This window comes from Octopus bimaculoides, chromosome 6 (assembly GCF_046866305.1).
Source record: "Octopus bimaculoides isolate indiv1 chromosome 6, ASM4686630v1, whole genome shotgun sequence".
Taxonomy (NCBI): Eukaryota; Metazoa; Mollusca; class Cephalopoda; order Octopoda; family Octopodidae; genus Octopus; species Octopus bimaculoides.
The window spans coordinates 32,940,843-32,950,186 of record NC_142933.1 but is presented as its reverse complement, the minus strand read 5'-3'; the positions used below and the strand labels follow the sequence as shown (position 1 = coordinate 32,950,186).

Genomic DNA, 9,344 nt, shown 5'->3' with positions numbered 1-9,344 from the left:
CAGACCTTGTGGATAAATAACATCCAGAACAAAATTAAAAAAAAGAGAAAAGATTTATCGATTCTCAACGAAATTAGTAAACAATCAACACTACTAAGTAACAAGAAGAAAACAAAAATACTGTACAAATACAGCATTACAGAAAAAGACTTACCTGAGGCAAAAGAAAAACTAAAGCAAGACATCCTTGCCAAAGCACAGAGGATCCGCCGGTATGAGAAACGCCAACGTTTCTTTGAACAAAACAAACAGTTCAAATCCAACCCCAAAAAACTCTACCAAGAACTGGGTAAAAATAAAATAGACATTACTTCAGCACCAACAGCAGAAGAACTAGAGAAATTCTGGAAACAAATATGGTCGGTGAAGCAACAACCCCAAAAAAGGACAATTAAAACAACGAACTTAGCACCTGAGCAACTCTGGGCCCCTATAACAACTGAAGAGGTCACCCAGACACTGCAAAGACTAAGCAACTGGAAGGCACCTGGACACGACAAGATCCCCAATTTCTGGTTAAAACACCTGCCAGGAATGCATAAAAAGCTGGCAGAAAACTTTAACAACATAATAGCAGATCCAGAGACAATGCCTGAATGGCTCACAAAAGGGAAAACCATCTTAATCCCCAAATCCACGGAAACGGAGAAACCACAAAACTATAGACCTATAACCTGTCTCCCTACGATCTACAAAGCCTTTACTGCAATAATATCGCAGAGATTGAGTAAACACCTGGAAAATAACAACCTGTTTCCAGAAGAGCAGAAAGGATGCTGCAAGGGCTCATACGGCTGTAAAGATCAATTATTGATCAATAAAGCCATAACTGAAGACAGCCGCAGAAAGAAGAAAGGCCTCAGTATGGCCTGGGTGGACTACCAAAAGGCTTTCGACAGTGTTCCCCACACGTGGATTCTGGAAACACTAGCCATAAACAAGGTGGCACCAATTATCATAAAATACATAGAGCACTCAATGAACAAATGGCAGACAGTGCTACAGCTCCAAACAAAAGAGGGACTTGTGAAAACGAAAGCCATCCCCATTAGAAGAGGAATATTCCAGGGAGACACGCTCTCTCCACTCCTGTTCTGCCTGGCACTCACACCTTTAACAGAATTGCTAAATAGAACTGGATGCGGTTACAAATGCTATGGAAAAACAGTCAGCCACCTTCTATATATGGATGACCTAAAATTATATGCAAAAAACGACAAAGAGCTAGAAACACTACTACAGACAGTACACGGCTTTACCAAGGAAATAGAAATGAAATTCGGATTAGAAAAATATGCCAAAGCAACCCTGAAAAGAGGAAAATTAGTTAAAAGTAGCAATATAACACTAGATAAAGCCAATGAAATAAGAGAACTAGACGAAAGCCAACCATATAAGTATTTAGGAGTCAATGAACTAGATAGGATACAACATACACAAATGAAAGAAAAAATAAAGAAAGAGTACTATAGACGAGTTAGATCAATACTAAAAACAGAGCTCAATGCTAAAAACAAGATAATGGGTATCAACACTTTAGCTGTCCCAGTTATAAGCTACAGCTACAACATCCTTAACTGGACACTAAACGAACTATGTAAAATAGACAGGAAAACAAGAAAAATAATGACAGGATATAGGATGCACCACCCACAATCTGACATAGAAAGGCTATATATACAACGCACAGAAGGTGGCAGGGGTCTTATACAGCTAGAAAACTATTATAAAATAACCACTATAGGACTGCAAAAATACCTACTCCAGAAGCAAGGGAAACTAATACAAATAGCCACAAAACACGAGCAAAACAAAAAACTGTTTTCAGTATTTAAGGAAGCTGACAAATACAAACAAGAAATCAATCTACCTAACAAATACGAAGAAGAAGAAGAAGAAGAAACAACAAAAGCTATAAAACAAATGAAATCTAAACTAAAACTAGAACAGCAACGGACCATGATAAAACGATGGCAAGAAAAGCCCCTACATGGTAAATACTGGGCTAAACTAAATGCGAAAGAAATAGACAGAGAAAAATCCCAGCAATGGTTGAGAAGCTCAGGACTCAAAGCAGAGACTGAAGGATTTTTAATTGCTGCACAAGACCAAAGCCTCCCCACCAGAAATTACCAAAAACACATAATGAAAAGAAATATAACAAGTAACTGTAGAATATGTGGAGATCGACAAGAAACAATAAATCATATTATCTCTGGCTGCCCAGTCCTGGCTAAGAAGGAATATATCCACAGACACGACAGAGCTGGGACCTATATACACTGGAAGCTATGCCAACATTATGGAATAACAACAGAAAAAAGATGGTATAAACACACGCCAGAAAAGGTCACAGAAAACGAGAAAGCAACCATACTCTGGGATATGCCAATACACACAGATAGAGAAATTAAGGCAAATAGACCAGATATAGTTGTCAAAGATCATGAAGAAAAAAAATGCTTTCTAATTGATGTATCAATACCAGCAGATGACAACGTTTCTCTAAAAGAAATGGAAAAACTTTCAAAATACAAAGACCTGGAAATAGAGATAACTCGAATGTGGAATCTAAAAACAGAAACAATTCCTATCATAGTAGGTGCCTTAGGTATAATAAAAAAATATTCAGACAAATACATAACAAAAATAGCAGGACTTACAAATATATATAACATACAGAAAATTGCACTACTGGGTACTGCACACATCCTACGCAAAACACTTTCAATACAGTAAACATAAGAGCACCACAGCAAACCACAGCACATACCCAAGGCGCACAGAGCTGCGCTCGGTAGTGAAGTGAAAGCACGTTATAAAACTAAAACTACTGAATAATAATAATAATAATAATAATAATGATGATGATGATGATGATGATGATGATGATGATGGTGATGGTGATGATGATGATGATGATGATGATAATATTTTTATTATCATTATTAATATAAGCGAAACAATATTACATGTGAGTGAGTGTAGCAAACTGGCCCAAAAGGAATACAAAATGTGACTAAATTTGTTCCCTGGAGATTGTCTGAGTAGTGTTCTTAGAAGAACATGTAAATGTTACGAAGATGAACAAGTAGGCGTCACTGAAAATAATGAGTATGAGAACTTGTGGGATTTTACAACCGAATATGACTCTCTAATAGATACCTGAAGATTACGCATTGTTGTAGTGGATAAAAGGAAAAAGGAAACTAAGATTATAAATACTGCTATACCTAGGAACACATGCGTAGGTGACAAAGAGCTGGAAGAGATGCAAAAAATACAAGTTACGGAAAGACGAAATTGCAACAATGTGGGCAATGGAAAAATTTAGTTATCTCAGTAGCTGTCGGTGCACTCGGACATCTAACAGCCAAGTTCGAGAAATCGGAATTGATATGAGGGTAAAGCATGTTCAAAACACTGCTCTATTGGGGACAGCGAGGATTTTGAGATTGGGACTTGACTGTTAAGTATATTCTAGGATACTTAACATCTAAGTACAAAGTCTAATAATACGTGGAAAGAGAGTCTGTGACACCTTTGACAACAGGTTGCGGTTTGTTTTCACAGAATTAACGGGAGAAATTAAGATCGAAGGCCCTGAGAAGTAAAATAGTAATAATAATTATTATTATCATTTAAGATCTTTGTCACAAGGGCAGCTTTGGGGAGATGGGATGAGTCCTTTACATCAACCCCCAGTGTTCAAGTGGTACTTATTTTATCGACTTCGAAAGGGTGAAAGGCAAAGTCAATCTCGGTGGAATTTGAACTCAGAACGTACCGACAAGTGAAATACTGCTAAGCATTTCGTCTAGCGTGCTACTGATTCTGCGGCTTGCCGCCTTAATAATGATAATAAACCTTTCTAAATTAGGCACGAGCCTGAAATTTTTTGGGAAAGAGCAAGTCGATCATATAGACACCAGTACTCAACTGGTGCTTAATTTGTCGACCCCGAAAGGATGAAAGGCAATGTCAATCTCGGCGAAATTTGAATTCAGAACGTAACGGCAGACGAAATAGTGCTAAGCATTTGCCCCGGCGTGCTAATGATTCTGCCAGCTCGCTGCCTATTTAATAATAATGATGATAATACACACACACACATGCACACACACACAAATACACACACACATATAAGTTAGCTATCTGTGTGTGTGTGTGTGTGTATGTGTGTGTGTGCGTGAGATTTATTTTATTTAACATAGATTAGACTTTCTGTCTGATTGAACCATGGAAAGTTTATAAGTTCCTTGGTGTCTTTGCAATCAAATATTAAATATTCTCGTTGGTATATTACTAGAGGCCATATGACGGACTATGATGATCATCTTTTATAAAGAAATCTGGGAAAACTAGATGAGTGATGTGTAACGAAGTCTATAGCAAATGTAGACAGTATAAATACAAAACGAGAGGAGACACAAATAGAAAAGCGTTCTTATCATGTCAATTTAACCCTGTCCCCAAAAGACTGATTATATCTAAAACTGTATTGTGCGGTTCATTTTTAGGATGGTATTGTACAACTTTACAGATAATTACTATTTCTATATCTTTTTGAGGATTTATTCTATCATTATGCAATACGGCTCGCTAATAATCAAAATTTGTTTTATTTTTCAGATTGAAAATGGACTCGATAACTATGTTGTAAAATTACACCATTTTTTTTTATTTTGTAATTTTTTTAATGGAAATTAAAATTAAATTAAATATAATAATTAAATGCAAAATTATAAATATATTTTCTCTTATCAAAACGAATATTAACTGAACCATTTAGCCCATGCAAGCGTGGGGTGGCATGTAAAATATTACTAAAATGAATAAATGGATAATATTATAAAAATTAATAAATTTACTTCACATGTGGCACTGATAAATTTATCAATCTAAAGGTTAATCTCTCTTCAAGTATTACTGGATATACAAGCTAAATCTAAAGAAACAGTAAATAAGTATTTGCTTATATCTATAATTTTATCAAGCAATAATAAAGGTTTTCACAATTTCAATACTTTCTCCCAAAGTAAACGATAAACTTAATAATAATTAAAACACATCTATTTAATTCCTGCTATGAATTTATAAATATACCAGATTGACATATGGCATTTATGTGGTGAATCCATTTTAAACTTATTTTAATCATAAGCACACACCAGATTCTCAAATTTGAAATAGATAAAGAAAATCATATCAGATTGTTAATACAAATATTTCCTGATAAAATAAGCGGATCTTCGTAAAGAAAATGTGTTAATTCCTCATTTTTAGCTTGAAAAAAGAGGAGTATTCACTTAACATTTAGAGTTATAGATAACATTTCAAAGATACTTGTAAAATGTGTTTTTCATGCAGTCCTTTATTATACTTCTTTGTACGTAGATGAGTCAGAAAGTAATGTAATTTTTATTTGCATTACTTTTTGACTCACCCTCGTAATAATTTTTATCATTTCTTGAGAATAGTCTCTGTAACAAAAATAAATATGTAAGTAAATAAATGGAATATAACACTCTTTAATGCTCTTGTATGATAACGTTTAGTTCACAGTGTCCTGTTAAATAAATGATTGAACAGTCCAGAAGATGAACCATATATTTAGTACTACGGCAATATTATTACATTCTAATATCTGTATTAGCATTTATTATATGAAGCAGGGGAAATGAATCAATGTTAAAACAAAGATATATTCTTACATTAAAAATCGTGATTTTATAAGACACAGCTGTTAACATTGTATTTCTAATTTTAAAATTATATTTTCTTTATGCGTTAAATAACTTTTAGCAAAAATCTTACTAAATATATTTTTTTAAATTTTGAACATGTACCCATATAAAATTTGTAAGTTTCAATACAGGTTGACCTGATTAAATATATTTTATATTTCATTGTCTCTCTGTGTTTTACTTTTAAAATGCTTTTATTTTCATTTAGCTATTCTCCAAAGTGCTCAACCTCATACTAAGTTTCGTCCACAAATTCGATGTAAAATGGATATTACTACAAGCAGGTGAATAAATTCGCCCTTGTAAATACGTACGCTTATTTATATACAACGGGAAGTTTGAAATAGAAAAGAAAAAAGAAACTATTCTCACAATTTTCATTACATTAATAGTACTAGAATAATCTATTAAATATTGTATGAAATCTACTCCAGATAAATCAGCATTACCAAGTCTCGTGTCATACTATCGAGAGAACATCAATTAAAGAATGTATTTCTTAAAGTTATATGCATGAAAGAGATGTTGTATGACTAAAAATATCTATCACAGCTAAAAGCAAAAAATTATACCCCTTTTCAGAATTTATGACCCATTCTCTAACTCGCAGAAGATTTCTTGAAATTCATTGCAAACTTCTAAATATTAACCGGCAAAATCTTTAGCACACCGAGAAAAATGCTTCATGGCATTTCGTCCGTCTTTACTTTCTGAGTTTAATTTCTGCTGAGGATGACTTTCCCTTTCATCCCTCTCGGGGTCGATAAGATAAGTACCAGTTGAACACTGGAGTCGATGTAATCGACTTTCTCCCTCATCGAGCCTGCTGGCTTTGTGCTAAAATTTCAAATCAATATTAACTGTGTGAAACCATAAACCAGCTCAACTGATGTTACATAAAGAATATAATTTAATTTCCAGGTTCTCATGTTTATTTATTTATTTTACCGTGGTCCTCTCGAAATCAAATGCAAAGCTGCTGGCTCATTCTATACGGAAAGTTACAAAGATGCGTTTCAGAGTCTAAACTTTTAAAAAAAGAAACAAAGCGATAAAAAGCTTTCTACTTTGCTTCATTAATTATTCTTATATAAAGGCCGAAATTAGTGGTCATTCATGGTCTTGTTTTGTTTTCAGTGTTGGGGCAGACGTACAACGGACAGTCATTTATTTAATATTCAATACGAGTATATTAGTTACTTAATTTTTCGTGTTTAATACTGGTTAGAGAAATAATTCCTAATTGACATATGAGGTTTAAAACTGAATCAAAGTAGATAATCTTGTTTTAAGCTTCTAGATGGTTTTCAGTTTTCCATGACTGATAAAAATTTCTTCAACTACAACTTAAATCGTTATGCTCTTCAATGCCATTTACTGTCTACCAATACATGAAACAATTGCTGAAGAAAAAGAGACAAAAATCCTTAAATTTAGTCCGAACGTTCCTTACATACATACATACATACATACATACATACATAAAAAATACATACATACATGCATACATACAAAAATACATACATACATACATATATACATATGTACGTACGTACATACATACATACATACATACATACATACACACATACATTAGATCGTCCGACATTCTTGGCGATAACCAAGTACATCGCATGGAAGAAGACGAGTCATGGTATGTCTAGTTGTGGCCGATCAGTTCGATGCATGCTCAGAACGACCTGCTGAAGATTGGGCACTGATGGTTTACTGAAAGTAAGAAGTTGTCTCTGGGCATACGCAGTTCTTTGTGCTCCGACAATCTTGTTCAGTTCCTAGGAAATGGTATCTCTATTGGTGCATCTTCGCCAGGTTGGGCGATTTTGTGTTTGCGTTTCCCTGATGCCAGGTTTGATCGAAAGCCCCTTCAGTGAGGCTTTCAGTGTATCCTATAGCTTTTTCTGTCCACCTTGCGTGTGCTTGCCTTCCACCAGTTCGCTATAAAACAGTCTCTTCGGGACTCGTGTGTGAAGCATTAGGACAAGGTGGCCTTCCTTCCTGACATGCGCTCTTCTCAGCAGTGTGTAAATGCTTGGCAGATTAGTTCGGAAGAGGAGCTCTGTATCTGGGACATTGTCTTGCCAAGTGATTTTCCTCAGTTTTCTTAGACAGTTCATGAGGAAGCCGTTCAACTCTTTGGCACGGCGTTCGTAAACCGTCCAAGTCTTGCAAGCGTACAGTAGCCTAGGCAGTACAACTGCTTAGTATACTTCAACTTGGCTGCCAGCCTAATTAATACATCTCTTTTTCCAGTTCTGAATCTGATTTCGACGCTGTTTTCGTCGATGTTGCAGAAAATATCCGACAGCATAGTTAGAAACATCATGCTGAACAGCGTAGGTACGTGTACTCAGCAATTCTAGATTTCGTTAGTAACTAGAAGAGTATTGAAAGAATCTTCATTGTCCCCGACTCGAGTGAGCATGCTGCCGAGAAACTGATACACCATGCTGATGAATTTTTCCGGACAGTCGTATTTTCTCAATATCATCCAAAACCCCACACGACTGACGGTGTCAAAGGACTTGGTTAAATCAACAAACGTCGTGTATAGATCCCTGTTCTATTCATGACACTTCACATGCATTTGGCGTGGCACAAAGTTCGTGTTAACCGTCCTACAGCCCTCTCTCAAGTCACACTGATTCTCTAGTAGATGCCCGTCTTCCAAGTGATGAGTGAGATAGTTAAGGTGGACTTTTGCTAATATCTTGCCAGCGATGCTAAGGAGAAAAATTCCTCAGCCGTCGTCACAGGGCATCTTTGAGCTCCTGGGGAACAATTTCCAGTTGCCACATAGTCTGAAAGAGATTGGTGATCTTCTCTGCCATCAGTAGTCTCCACGCCTTGTACATTTCAGCGGGAATGAAGTTAGAGTCTGATGCCTTGTTACTTTAAGGAATCTTAATTATATTATGGATCTCTTCTTTCTGTTGGAGGCTGTGTCAGAGGAAAATTGATGTCAATTGGGGCATGCGAGCAATGGCCTCAGCGCTCATAGAGAAAGTCCTACTCAGGATGTTCTTGAAGTACTATGCCCAATTTCTCAGAATTTCATCTATGTCAGTGAGGAATGTGTTCCTGTCATTATTGAGTAGTGGTGATGTTCCGGAGGACTGTGAGCTGCAGATGGGTCTGAGATAGTGTGATATGTTATGTTGACTTGCGTGTGACATGCATTAGAGTGAAGGAGGATTGTGCAACAAGATTTGCCTCATTCTCCCTTGTCTCTTCCTATCTAGTTCCAATGACAGGACGAAGTGATGAGGACTAGAGATTGGTAAGGATGAGGAGCTAAAGGTGAGGGTCAAAGATGACGAACTACTCCGAAGAGCACCACATGTTCCCTCATCCGATGCACAACCCCACATTAACCCACTCAGATACCCCATGCACCCGAACACTTAGTATATATATATATATATATACAGAGAGAGAGAGAGAGAGAGATGTGTGTGTGTGTGTGTGTGTGTGTGTGTGTGTGTGTATACACGAGTGAGTAGACAAACGAAAGAAGAGCACTCAACACGTTCATTGGGTATTACATGTATAGATTAGTTTGATTTCGAATCCTTGGTA

General features: G+C 36.1%; 1 long non-coding RNA gene across 1 annotated transcript in view; it reads left to right on the top strand.

The window, feature by feature from the left end:
• LOC128248047 (uncharacterized) overlaps positions 1-4,671 on the top strand; it is an 11,327-nt gene extending 6,656 nt beyond the window's left edge. The window contains exon 3 of the long non-coding RNA XR_008264319.2: positions 4,633-4,671. This is a non-coding gene — a long non-coding RNA (uncharacterized LOC128248047). The remainder of the gene's footprint in view (positions 1-4,632) is intronic.
• Positions 4,672-9,344: the final 4,673 nt, after the last annotated feature.